The 11425-nt window shown below is 37.8% G+C and overlaps 1 long non-coding RNA gene across 1 annotated transcript; it reads right to left on the bottom strand.

Annotated features, from left to right (window-relative positions):
• Positions 1-4666: 4666 nt before the first annotated feature.
• On the bottom strand, positions 4667-8795 carry LOC150080259 (uncharacterized). Its single transcript, XR_016547393.1, has 3 exons — positions 8763-8795; positions 6147-6237; positions 4667-4930 (listed from the first exon to the last, which is right to left on the bottom strand). It is a non-coding gene; the product is annotated as an uncharacterized LOC150080259 (long non-coding RNA).
• Positions 8796-11425: the final 2630 nt, after the last annotated feature.

The raw sequence follows: 11425 nt of genomic DNA, 5'->3' as shown, positions 1-11425 counted from the left end.
ATCAAGCAAATTATCATTATTACTAATATAGTTTATTGATTTTATTGTTAATAATTGGTGAACAGTGGTTACTGCAGCATTCAATACAAGTTTTGTATCGTTACACTTCGATCCGACAGAGAGCAGTACAGGGATTTCAGGGATTTCATGTGTTGTTGTGGCGGACCCTAGGGCTTCTCCCATTAGCCGCTGTTGTATACCTTGCCAAGAAGCTTGGGTTAAGAAGCCGGCCCTTTGTATGTAGTGTGTTGAGTGTAGCTGTTCTGCTGAGAAAATCTGGAAGTATATTCAAGCTATTGCAATTGTTTTGAAACTGCCTGCTGAACTTGACTTAAACTATCATGGTTTCGTGCAACTCGTTAAACAGTTTTTGTTACTTACATACGGTAACTGAGAGATTTTTACTATTTTATAGACCACTTTCATTTTATTGTGGTCAAAACGGTAATTTTCGCCAGATGCCAAACCGCTACGTGAAACAAACAAACTTTAGAAGAGCTGACACAGGAGAACAAACCAGGTGTAAACAGACAAGTGCTTCCATTGTACATGCAAAAACTCAGACATGCCCAGCATCATCCCCATAAAGCTAGCCTCATCAAAAAAGTCTCCTTCTATATACCTCTAAAATTTTTTCGCTGGACTAAAATTCATTTTTCGACTGTATCTGATAAATCTTACGTGTCCCAGAGTAAAATCTCTCTGTTCCATGTTTCTCCTTCTCGACAAACAAGAAACATCTCTAGCTTTCCATCATAATATTCAACAAACAAAAGTCCTAATAATTAATTACTTCGCAAATAAGGTGACAACAGGACAAGAAAGATTCCCTTTGTTCGTCTTAAAAACATCTGCATTACTGCGATAATCCTACAGCTTTTCAATGGAATTCTACAGACAGACAGATGGACTATTCCTGAAATATAGAAACGCTATATCAGAAGACCAGTCACCAAGACCACCATGTTGGTTTTAGGAGCATCAGCGGCTAAGGCCATATTGCTTCGTGTGTATTGTCAGTAAATTGTGGGTGTTCTGTAATCTATTTTCTGTTTGCTGGAAGAAAAACCCGAGTTTTCATCAGAAAAGACCATGCTGCCCTTATCTGAGACCGACTAACACAGCCAAGTTGCAAAAAAGGCCCACAAAAATTCCTGACGTGATGATTGACGGGGCTCGAACTCAGGTCTTTTCCACCAAATTGGGGAGGACGGCGATTCTACCAACTGGGCTACCGACGAGGGCACAAGACCACTAAATACTCTAGTAGAAGACCGGTGGCCATCTGTGTCACATGACTAAATATTGCTTGGAACAGCAATATTTAACTGCACCTTATCCACTGTATTTGGCCCAGATCTGATTACCTTCATTTCACATTGAAAGGCAGATCAGCCATTACTAACTTCCTCAAGACATTGGGAAGTATACAAAATGCACCGAACAGTGAACACCAGATGTATGTTGCGTATATGTACTTACTGTACGTATACTGTAGCCAGCTCATAAATTATGGGCTTAGAGAATTATTGATTCTCTAAGCCACTTATGAACAGCCCCCTTACAGTTTTACAAAAATTTATGATATTAGGGTCACCCGTAAATGATTACATCTATGCATATATTTATTTTGTCTGTAAATTGCACGTATTCTTTGGTCGATTTACCGGTTTTTCTGGACGAAAACACCTCTGTTTCTGGGGGAAAAACCTTGCTATCTACGCCTGAGACCGATTAACTCAGACACGGAGTGAAAAAAGCCCATGAAAGGTCCTCGCGTCGTCGACGGGATTCGAATTCGGGACTTTTCCACCCGGTATGTGGAGGACGGTGGCGATACCACTGTGCTACCTACCCGCGCAGACCTTTCAATTTTCCCGTCGTTACCACATAACATTCCCTCATATTTATATCCTCAGCGTATTGTCAATCTGCCCTCGTGGGTAGCACAGTTGGTCCTCCCCACACCGGGCGGAAGAGACAGGAGTTCGAGTCCCGTCGATGACGTGAAGAAGTTTTATGGAGCTTTTCACAACGTGGCTGAGTTAGTCGGTCTCAGGCGAGGGCAGCATGTTTTTTTCTGCCCAAAACTGGGGTTTTTCGTCCAGAAAGCAAAATCGACCTCAGGATGTGCACAATTCACAGACAATATACACAGAGCAATATGTTCTTAGTCGCTGATGCTCCTAAAATCCTACTACTACAATTACAATTATTGCCAATCACCAAGAAAATCAAAGTAACACATTACTAGACATACCACAGCAGTGCTTGAAACAGGAACGTCTCTCTCTCTCTCTCTCTCTCTCTCTCTAGAGCGTGGAACTGTCCTCCTTTCTTTTCGTTGCTACTCTCGATCCCTTCATTTATTCGCGTATACTAACAAAAAAGAGAAAGTTTTAACTTTAACAAAATCCAATTCGCCAATCATATCATACTACCATACGTTTTTTTACGGAATTGTTTATAATATCGCGTGCTGTTGAGAATTAAACTACTGCTACGCCAGAACAGTGCATGAGTAAACTGTACAACCTGCCAACAAAAAGCGATTATCCAAATACATAATTTCTGATTAAAATTAATAAATTTTATTCCATTCAGCATTATACACTGAATTGCTAGTAATCACTTCTCAAATGATCTTTGATAAAATCACCGTTAACGATTCACCTTTTAAAGTACACTCGTGGAGAAACGATATCTTCAGATATGTCTTTTATCCAGTATAAATATGAAATGAACATTTCAGCTTATTTTAAATCGTGTCATTTTTCTTCCATCTAGTGAGTGGAATGAGTCCGAATAGTGTGAGTGTGGAAGGCATTGTCGAGGCCAGTTTTATCAAGGAGATGGCCATATTCCTAATGTGTATAAGATTTCTTGATTTTAAATCCAAAATTATCATTATTTCACAACATCCACCACACACACTTTTACTTTTTCTAGTTAAAATTGCAAATAACTAGCTGAAAAGTTGGAGAAGAACACGGGGAGAGATTCCAGTAAGGCATATCATCAATGAACCAGAGATACTAAGGAAAGTCGGATGAAGCTGTGATGGGTGATTGTACTTGGTTCATGCCTCAGGATGATCACACAGGCAACAAAAGATAAAAATGCTAAATTTTACATTTTGAAGGTGATATTTTTGGATTAACTAGAGGAAGGAGGGTTTTTACTTTTTAATTTGATATGTTGTAGTTTTTTATTCATTTGTTTAAAAGATTAATACTATCTTCTGTACAGAAGTTAATTACCGTACTGTACTGTTAATAAAATTGATATACTATGATTACGTATTTACTTCTTTTTTTTTTTTTTTTTCTCTGAAAACCACTGATGCAATGGAAAATCAGAGATCATATTTAGAATCAGCATACCCGAGTTCATAATGAAATATCAAGACGAAATGTAAATAAGCAGAACCTAGAACCTTTTTGAAATTTTGTTACGTATTTTAATCAAAATATTTTTCGATATTGAACGTTATATTGGGTCCACAGTAATGGTTTAGAATGTTGAAGACTTTCTTATATTATCGATATTTTTATCAATAGGTATTTGTAATTTTGCTCAAATTTTGTTTATATTTGGGCAGTTCAGTTAAATTCGTTTTTTTTTGTTTTTTTTTTTTACCTTCACTATCGTTATGTTCAATCTTATTAATGTATTTTTGATTATAATATTTATTGATATCATCATTAAATCGTAATTTAATTTAGAGATGTCTAATAATCGAGTGGTACTTTGTGTTTTGCAATGGAGTGGGTGATCAGAAACTTTTATCACTAAGAATTACGTAATTCCTTACTAAAAACCTAATTCTATTTTCATTTATTCACATTGAAGATTCAATTGTACGGAGTAATTATTTACGTAAGAATTTACGTAAATTCTCTTCATTTATTAATTATTATTATTAATTGTCTTCCTCTTGCTCAAGCTACACATTATGAGAGAGCATAAATTCAAATTGAGGAAGGATGATGGCAAGACAGATGTGTGGAAGTTTTCTTTCAGCTAGCGAGTAGTTGAAGGTTTGAAAAACCTTCATCTGTTGTTGTGGATGTGGGTAGACAAGCTACTAGTTGGTTGGTTTAGATTTTATTGGCGCATTAGCAACTAAAGCTATAATGCGCCAAAACCACCTACAAGCTGCTGGAGGAGATAGACAGGTGATGTGGGAAAAAATTTTGGCTGATGCTGTCTTGCATCATTTGCCACTACTAGTATATTACTAAAACTACTACAGTGGTTATCAATGTGTTCAGCATTCAAGAATTCGTTCCTGTAGACGTTTGTTGGGGGAATGTGTGGTACCTTCAATTGTAGTTAGCAATTCCTCTTCTAAGTTAGTCTTTCTTTTTTATTGTAAACAAGTATCTGTCTGTGCAGATTTTTGGAGTTATTTATTTATTTTATTATTTTATTTTTTTTTTCAAATTAAAAAATCATAACGGCTTCTACTTTAGCTTGGTTCGAAAATATTTTTAAGTAAATTTGAACAAGAGACATATAACGTTCTAGAATTTGTTGAGGAATAAATAGATCATACATATCGGACAGCATTACACCCTACTATAGTTCTATTTAGTAGAATGGTTCTTTCACAATAAGTAAAATAGGGATTAAAATATTTTATTCAGTATACAGAATAACTAATATATTGAATTCTCAAGAAATATCACATTAATAATGGTTGTGTTAACACATAATTGGTCCAAATTCACGTTGATACAGATTCAGCTGGAAGTAATTCGTAACAAAGGTCCATTCTCGTATCATCAGCTACATTTACATATTACATTTGTATTTCCAGTGCAATGACCACGACTACCACGACCACCACGTCGACCGACACTTTTTTGGCAATAGAGGTTACATACAACTACATTAGGACATCCATGGTCGGCATCAGCAACTGTAACTATAAGAAACAAATCAGTGGAAAGAAAGATTTTTAAAAAATGTGTCAACTGCATAAAACAAAAATGCATTACATAATTTTTAGCAGATTTAATTTTTTTAAAATCGTCCTCTAAATAGGAAATATAGTGTATGTCTGGAATTTTAAATCATGCTGACTGAATCATATAGAAAAAGTAAACATGCGAATGAATTTTTAATAGTTCGGTCGGTCAGTTGATTCAAGCATTCAAAACGGCATTAAAATAAATGCATTTCTCTGTGCCGACCGGGCTAGCCGGGTGGGTAAAGTGCCTGCCTAGCAACCCAAAGGTCGCGGGTTCGAATCCCGCCTCGGGCTTGGATCAAAGTACTGCAAAAACCTTGGGAGGTGCATTATGGCCACAGAAGTCGATGCGCCAACAACTACCAAAAAAAAAAAAAAAAAAGCATTTCTCTGTATCGTTATTTAATTCATCTACATATTATTGATAATGACACTACAGTACTGTTTTATGATATTTTCCCCAACTGGTGAAGAGTCAATAGAAGGTTTGATTCTTTCATGAATTGGCAACAACGTTAAACGTCTATTAACAAATTTAACATTGCTATCTGTCTATCATATCAATCTTTCAACGATCATTGCCACCCCTATTTGCAACAGGTGTTACTGTCAATCCTCCTACTTTTCGAGAAAACCAGCTACCATCCTGCCACCTTAATACGGCGAGACATCAATAGCAATGTAAGAAATATAGAGTACAATGTAAGAAATAATTAGTACTTCCACAGCATTTCTGAGCAAAAACCTGAATATCATCAATACAGTACACTACATCCTTTAAGTTGCGGTACACAGAATATCCAATTTTTTCGCCTTTCAAAGAAAGATTACATAACAGCACTTGTCCCTTTAATTTACTGTTTCTCTTTTTTTTTTTTTAAATAAGTAACCGGCAGTATATAAAATGTTCAGTTCATTATTCAGAAACACCACTAAGTCAGAGAAATTTGAAACTGTTAAATCTCGGTCACGCTGAGACAAGTGACTGAGCAATCTCTGTGACTATGCTGAACTGTATTACGATTGTGACTATGCTGAACTGTATTACGATTGTGACTGTGCTGAACTGTATTACGATTGTGACTATGCTGAACTGTATTACGATTGTGACTATGCATTGTGATAGTTTTATGTTATTATAAACAAGCAATGAATTATGATGATGTCTTACCCAAGGAGCTCACTGCAAACAGTGCGATCATAACGATAATGATTGCCTTCATTTTGAGAGAGAAATGCTTGCTTCTTCTTTTATAAGGAATCTGAAATATTAAAAATTGAAAATGGTAAACTTTTTGATAGTTAAGACTGGTATTAATATTTCAGGATATGGTATATATATTTAGTCATCGCACGATCCCTTTCTAAAAATACAATTTGGGAAGACAAATGTGCAATAAGTAACTGTTACCATTTTACATTTTTTATAAAGTACTAACAATTAGTAAACAATATTGTAAAGTAGACAGTTACTAAACAAAATCAGTGTTAATACCTTAAAATTGTCGTATGGAAAGTAAATGTTCTCAACTTCATTTTTCAGACTGATAAGCTTAGAAAATTATAGAAAACGTTGGCTCGCAGTTGTAATGTTATAACAATTACACAGTGAATGAAGATTATTCACTATTCTAACTTGCATGAGCATGAGCAGTGGGATCGCTTCAGATATCCAATCAGCTCTCACATTGCAGTCGGTTTCATCAATAACAGGGTTCCCAGTGCAGACCAGACAGCGAAGGCTTGCAATTTTCTTTGAGAGTATGATCGTTTCGCCACTTATGGCTCGTTAACAGTGGTCTGGATTCAATCCCATGGAAGACTGGCAAAATTCTTAAAGGTTTCTTCAGATAGTGGTGCATCTATAATGTTTTTGATTTATTTCGAGTTTCTCAGCCCCCCAAACTTTTAAATAGGTCCGTGAACACATTTAGACAGCGTTAAGGAAATTTTATTTCCGGATGAATAATGGTCTCTTGGCAATGCAACTAATAAAGCGATCGCCGTACTGGTTTTCTCTAAAGCATTGCCAATTCGGAAAATAGCTTTAAAGACAGTTGATCCAATAACGCCTTCCCATTCAGATTTATCGCTAAAGCAAGTTAAACATTAATTTCTGCCTATTCATATTGTTTTTAAGAGTTGAAAAAACGTCCTTAACACATTCAGCCTTCTTTCCACCGCAGCATGTCGCTGCCACGGTTCAATTCATTACATCCAACAACAAAAGAAATCTTGTAAATGATGATGGCTTTCTGTCTGAAGGTAAGACTGTAGAATCAGTTGTACACCCAAACTGACGTAGTCACAGTTATTCCTGTTTATAATCTTCCATAACTAGTATGCTATAAAGTACAAAAATTAGTTAAGACTGGATATTCAGAATTTGTAAATTGCTTATATTAAGAGATTAGTACCTTAAAATCAATGTGTTATAATTACACATTGATAAAACTGTGCAATCTCTTAATTTTCTCACTATTGCATTGAGGAATAACAAATAGGGCTAGAGAAATACTGAGGTTAAGCCAAACGTATGCTACCAACAATATTCGGAAACCTAAATTCCAAAATAGTGTACAGCGGAAGTAACATGTATGCAAAGTAAGAACACGTTTAAAATTTTGCAGGCAAGGGCAGAAATATAGCAAACAAACAGAGTAAGTAGTCGAAACATTGTTGTTGTTTACGGGACATTAGAATCTTAGTCGATACTAAGTTAATGGGTATTAAGTCTGTGGGGGTGTATGTTCATGGGATCAGCTGACGTACAGCAAGTACTGAAGGCCGTGGAAGGATTCCTTCAGTCTCCAACAGAATTCGAATTCAGGCTTCTTCAAACAAGCCAAAAGTGGCGAAACCAGAGTTCTGTCAGACAGACCAAAACACTGGAAAGAAATCCAATTTTTGGAGAAAGGAGTGAGAGCAAATCGAGCGACGAACCTCATAAAAAGTTACTTTCGAACTGAAAACTCCAGCATTGTTCGTAAGAACCTCCAATTCGGTAGGAAACTGTATGGCATGTGTTTCTGTGACAGAGCAGCTACTCATAAGCAAACGCCAGATGTTGTTTGATGGTAGCTAGCCATCGTTTTAGGACCTGGTCCTATGGAGTGACGATTTGCGTTACAGATAAGGCCGTCGAGTTCGGACGATGAGAATTCCTGGGGAATATCATCTACAGCAATGTGCTGTATTCACAGCACATTGCGACAGATGATTCTGTGCTATGCTATAGTGAAATTCGGAAGACGTTGGGTTACTACTCTCGTGGGTCGCACTAGGACCATCAGTTGGACAATTACGTGATGTTTAGCTGTTATAAGGAAATAGGCCCTCTATGTTTCAGTACGATGACGCTCCATCAATAGCGCATTGGCTAAAACTTCGCTTGAGAAAATTACGTCGTGCAGGTCCCTTTCTCTGCCAGAAGTCCAGATCTAAATCGTACATTTTTAGAATGAACTGGAATGAGAGATCAGAATATGATCAATACGCCACTCTTTTACAGCTACAGCACTGGAAGCGGAATGAACAAAATTTCTGTTTCTTGCTGCAAGGAACCCCTAGTCGGTTTAACTATCTTGTTTTAAAAATGTGATGGGTGGGAATAATTTTCAAACGGCAGTGTACACTACACTGTATGTCTGAATTGAAATTTAGCAAACGCCATCTTGGGATTAAGTTCTCTTTTGACTCTTTATAGTCAAATGAAATAGTTAAATGTAATAATTCCTAATGACAACAATTCCTACTGAACCAAGGCAATAATTAATCAGAATCTTACCTGAATAAGAACTCTATCGTTTCCTGCGTTAGAGAGTAGAGATTCTACCTAACTTTCTGCCTATTTATACTCATTTTAATCTTTTCCTAGAACAAATGTAATCTGACAGCTTTTCCTTCTTGAGATCGCTGTTCGTGAAAAATATTTCCATGAATGATTGTGGCAAGCGGGAAATTACCTTTATGTTGCATTCAGTTTCTTGAGTAATTTCCTGGAATGGATATGAGTTCTGACAAAGTTATTCAGGAAATTTAAACATCTTTGAAGTATGCATTTGGAAATAAAAGTATAATCCTTTGGTGGAGTTAAACAACTTTAAGGCACCTTTCTGTAATGGCTGTGTTTATGCGTGCATACTAAGTTTTCATTCTTAAGCAAATTGAACTTCAATGTAGAATTATTTTATATTTTTGTATTAACATGCATAGTTAATAAATGAATTTGCCTGAATTATTCTTGAATTTTGAATAATTGCCTCGAGCTGTCACGAGCTACTTTAAACATAACTAACATTGAGATATCCACTGAGTGATCACTGAATTATGACCACCCCTATGAAAACTGAATGCGACACGTTGACCATGCGAAGTACGAGAGAGCGCAGTTAGTCTACCTACGTAACATAGATAAGGTGTCAGTGGTTCAGTAGGTAATAAAATTCCGAGTGTGATGGGTAAAAGGAAGGATTTATCGGACTTTGATAAAGGACAGATTGTGGGTGCTCGACGAGCTGGTGCCTCGATTTCCCAAACAGCTGAACTGGTGGAGTGTTCGTGAGCCGCCGTAGTTAAAGTGTACCAGGACTGGCGTTAAAATGCTCGAACAATGACCGGATGGCAAAACTACAGCGGTCAGCGAAAGGTTGATGTTAGAGGTGAGCGCCGGGTCCGACGACTTGTACAGGCGAACAGGCGCAGCACTGTTGAAGAGTTGACTACCAAATACAACATAGGCCAACCCGGAACAATATCTGGCATGACCATGCGTTGCACGTATGGTCCGCCGATATCAATCCCGTATGGGCTATACGAGCAGACGACACCTACGGCATCCTTTTCTAACCAATGTTCATCAGCGTAAAAGACTCGCCTGGTGCAAAGGGCATGCAAGTTGGACGTTAGAAGACTGGAAGAAGGTGTGCTGGTCGGATGAGTTACGTTATTTACTCCAAACCGTGGATGGTCGTGTACGGATTTGGCTTCAACAACATGAAGCTCTTCATCCATCGTGCATGGTATCAAAAGTGCAGGTCGGTGGAGGCGGTTGTTGGGTGTGGGACATGTTTCACTGGCAGGAATCTGGACCCCTGGTGCATGTGGACCAACGTATCAGTGGTATCCGCTATCGTCAACTGCTTGCTGGCTGTGTGCACCCCGCTATGTTACACTTTTTCCCGAATGGCGATGGTGTCTTCCAAGATGACAATGCGCCGAGCCATCGGGCACTTGTTGTAGAAATGGTTTGAGGAACACAGTTCTGACTTCCAGCATATCGAACTCCGCCGATATCAATCCCATAGAGCGCTTGTGGGACACTATGGAAAGGCATATCAGGAGTCTGGATACAGCAATCACATCCATACCTGAATTTCTGACTGCATTACAACACACAGCTTGGTTGGCCATACCTCCCGAACGCTTCTGACATCTTGTTGAATCAATGCCACGTCAGATAGCTGCTGTACTGAGGGTAAAAGGAGGACCTACGAAGTATTAGGTAAGTGGCCATAATTCAGTGATCACTCAGTGTACACTCTCTGGCCAAAAAATTAGAAACATTTTGCAACTGGCGCCAACAGATAATTAAATGTAGGGTATGCCAATATAAGTTGTACCATGGTATAATGGAAAGAATTAAGTGTGGACCTTCCTTCGTGCGAAGAGCCATTGTATAATTGCAATCCTCTCCACACCTGGTGGAAAAGACTGAGTTTAAATCCCATCAATAACGCGACGAATTTTTATAGTTATTTTTCAAAACCAACGTGGCTGAGTTAGTCTGTCTCAGACGAAGATACCATGGTTTTTGCTCCCAAAAACCCGGGTTTTTCGTCCATAAACAGCAAATCGATCACAGAACACACACTAAGTAACCAACCAACCAGTTAAGTTTGGAGCAATATAATCGCTTTAGATAGTCAATCGTCTGCGTGGTTAGCACAGTGGTTAGAATCACCAAGCTCCGCACTCTGAGTGAAAGTCCCGGTTCGAATTCCGTCAATGACGCGAGGAACTTTTATGAGCATTTTCATCAGTGGCTCAGTTAGTCGATCTCAGGCTTATATAGCAAGGTTTTATTCTCCCAGAAACTCTGGTGTTTCGTCCAGCAAACTGGCAAATCGACCAAAGAAAACACACAATTTATGGACATAATGCAAATGGGCAGATAAGATGACCTTTCTGTCCAGAAAATAAGAGTTTTTTTTCTTTTTTTTTTTTTTTTTTAGTTTCAGATAGCTATTCAGTTCTCACATTGTAGCCCATTGACTAACATTATACCCAACATTAGAAACCAGACAAAAAAAATCCAACTCAGTGATTGTTATCACTCGTTTGGTGAAGTCTAGGTGCCAATCCATCGGTAATTGGAGAAATTCTTAAAGGTTTCTTCAATTAGAGCTCTAGTTAGCCGATCTTAGAAGGAGGAGTAAGATTTTCGCACAT

This window comes from Mastigoproctus giganteus, chromosome 9 (genome assembly GCF_048544385.1).
Source record: "Mastigoproctus giganteus isolate SK-2022 chromosome 9, ASM4854438v1, whole genome shotgun sequence".
Taxonomy (NCBI): Eukaryota; Metazoa; Arthropoda; class Arachnida; order Uropygi; family Thelyphonidae; genus Mastigoproctus; species Mastigoproctus giganteus.
Note: the sequence above shows the minus strand (reverse complement) of the source record. Positions and strands in the feature narration are given on the sequence as shown.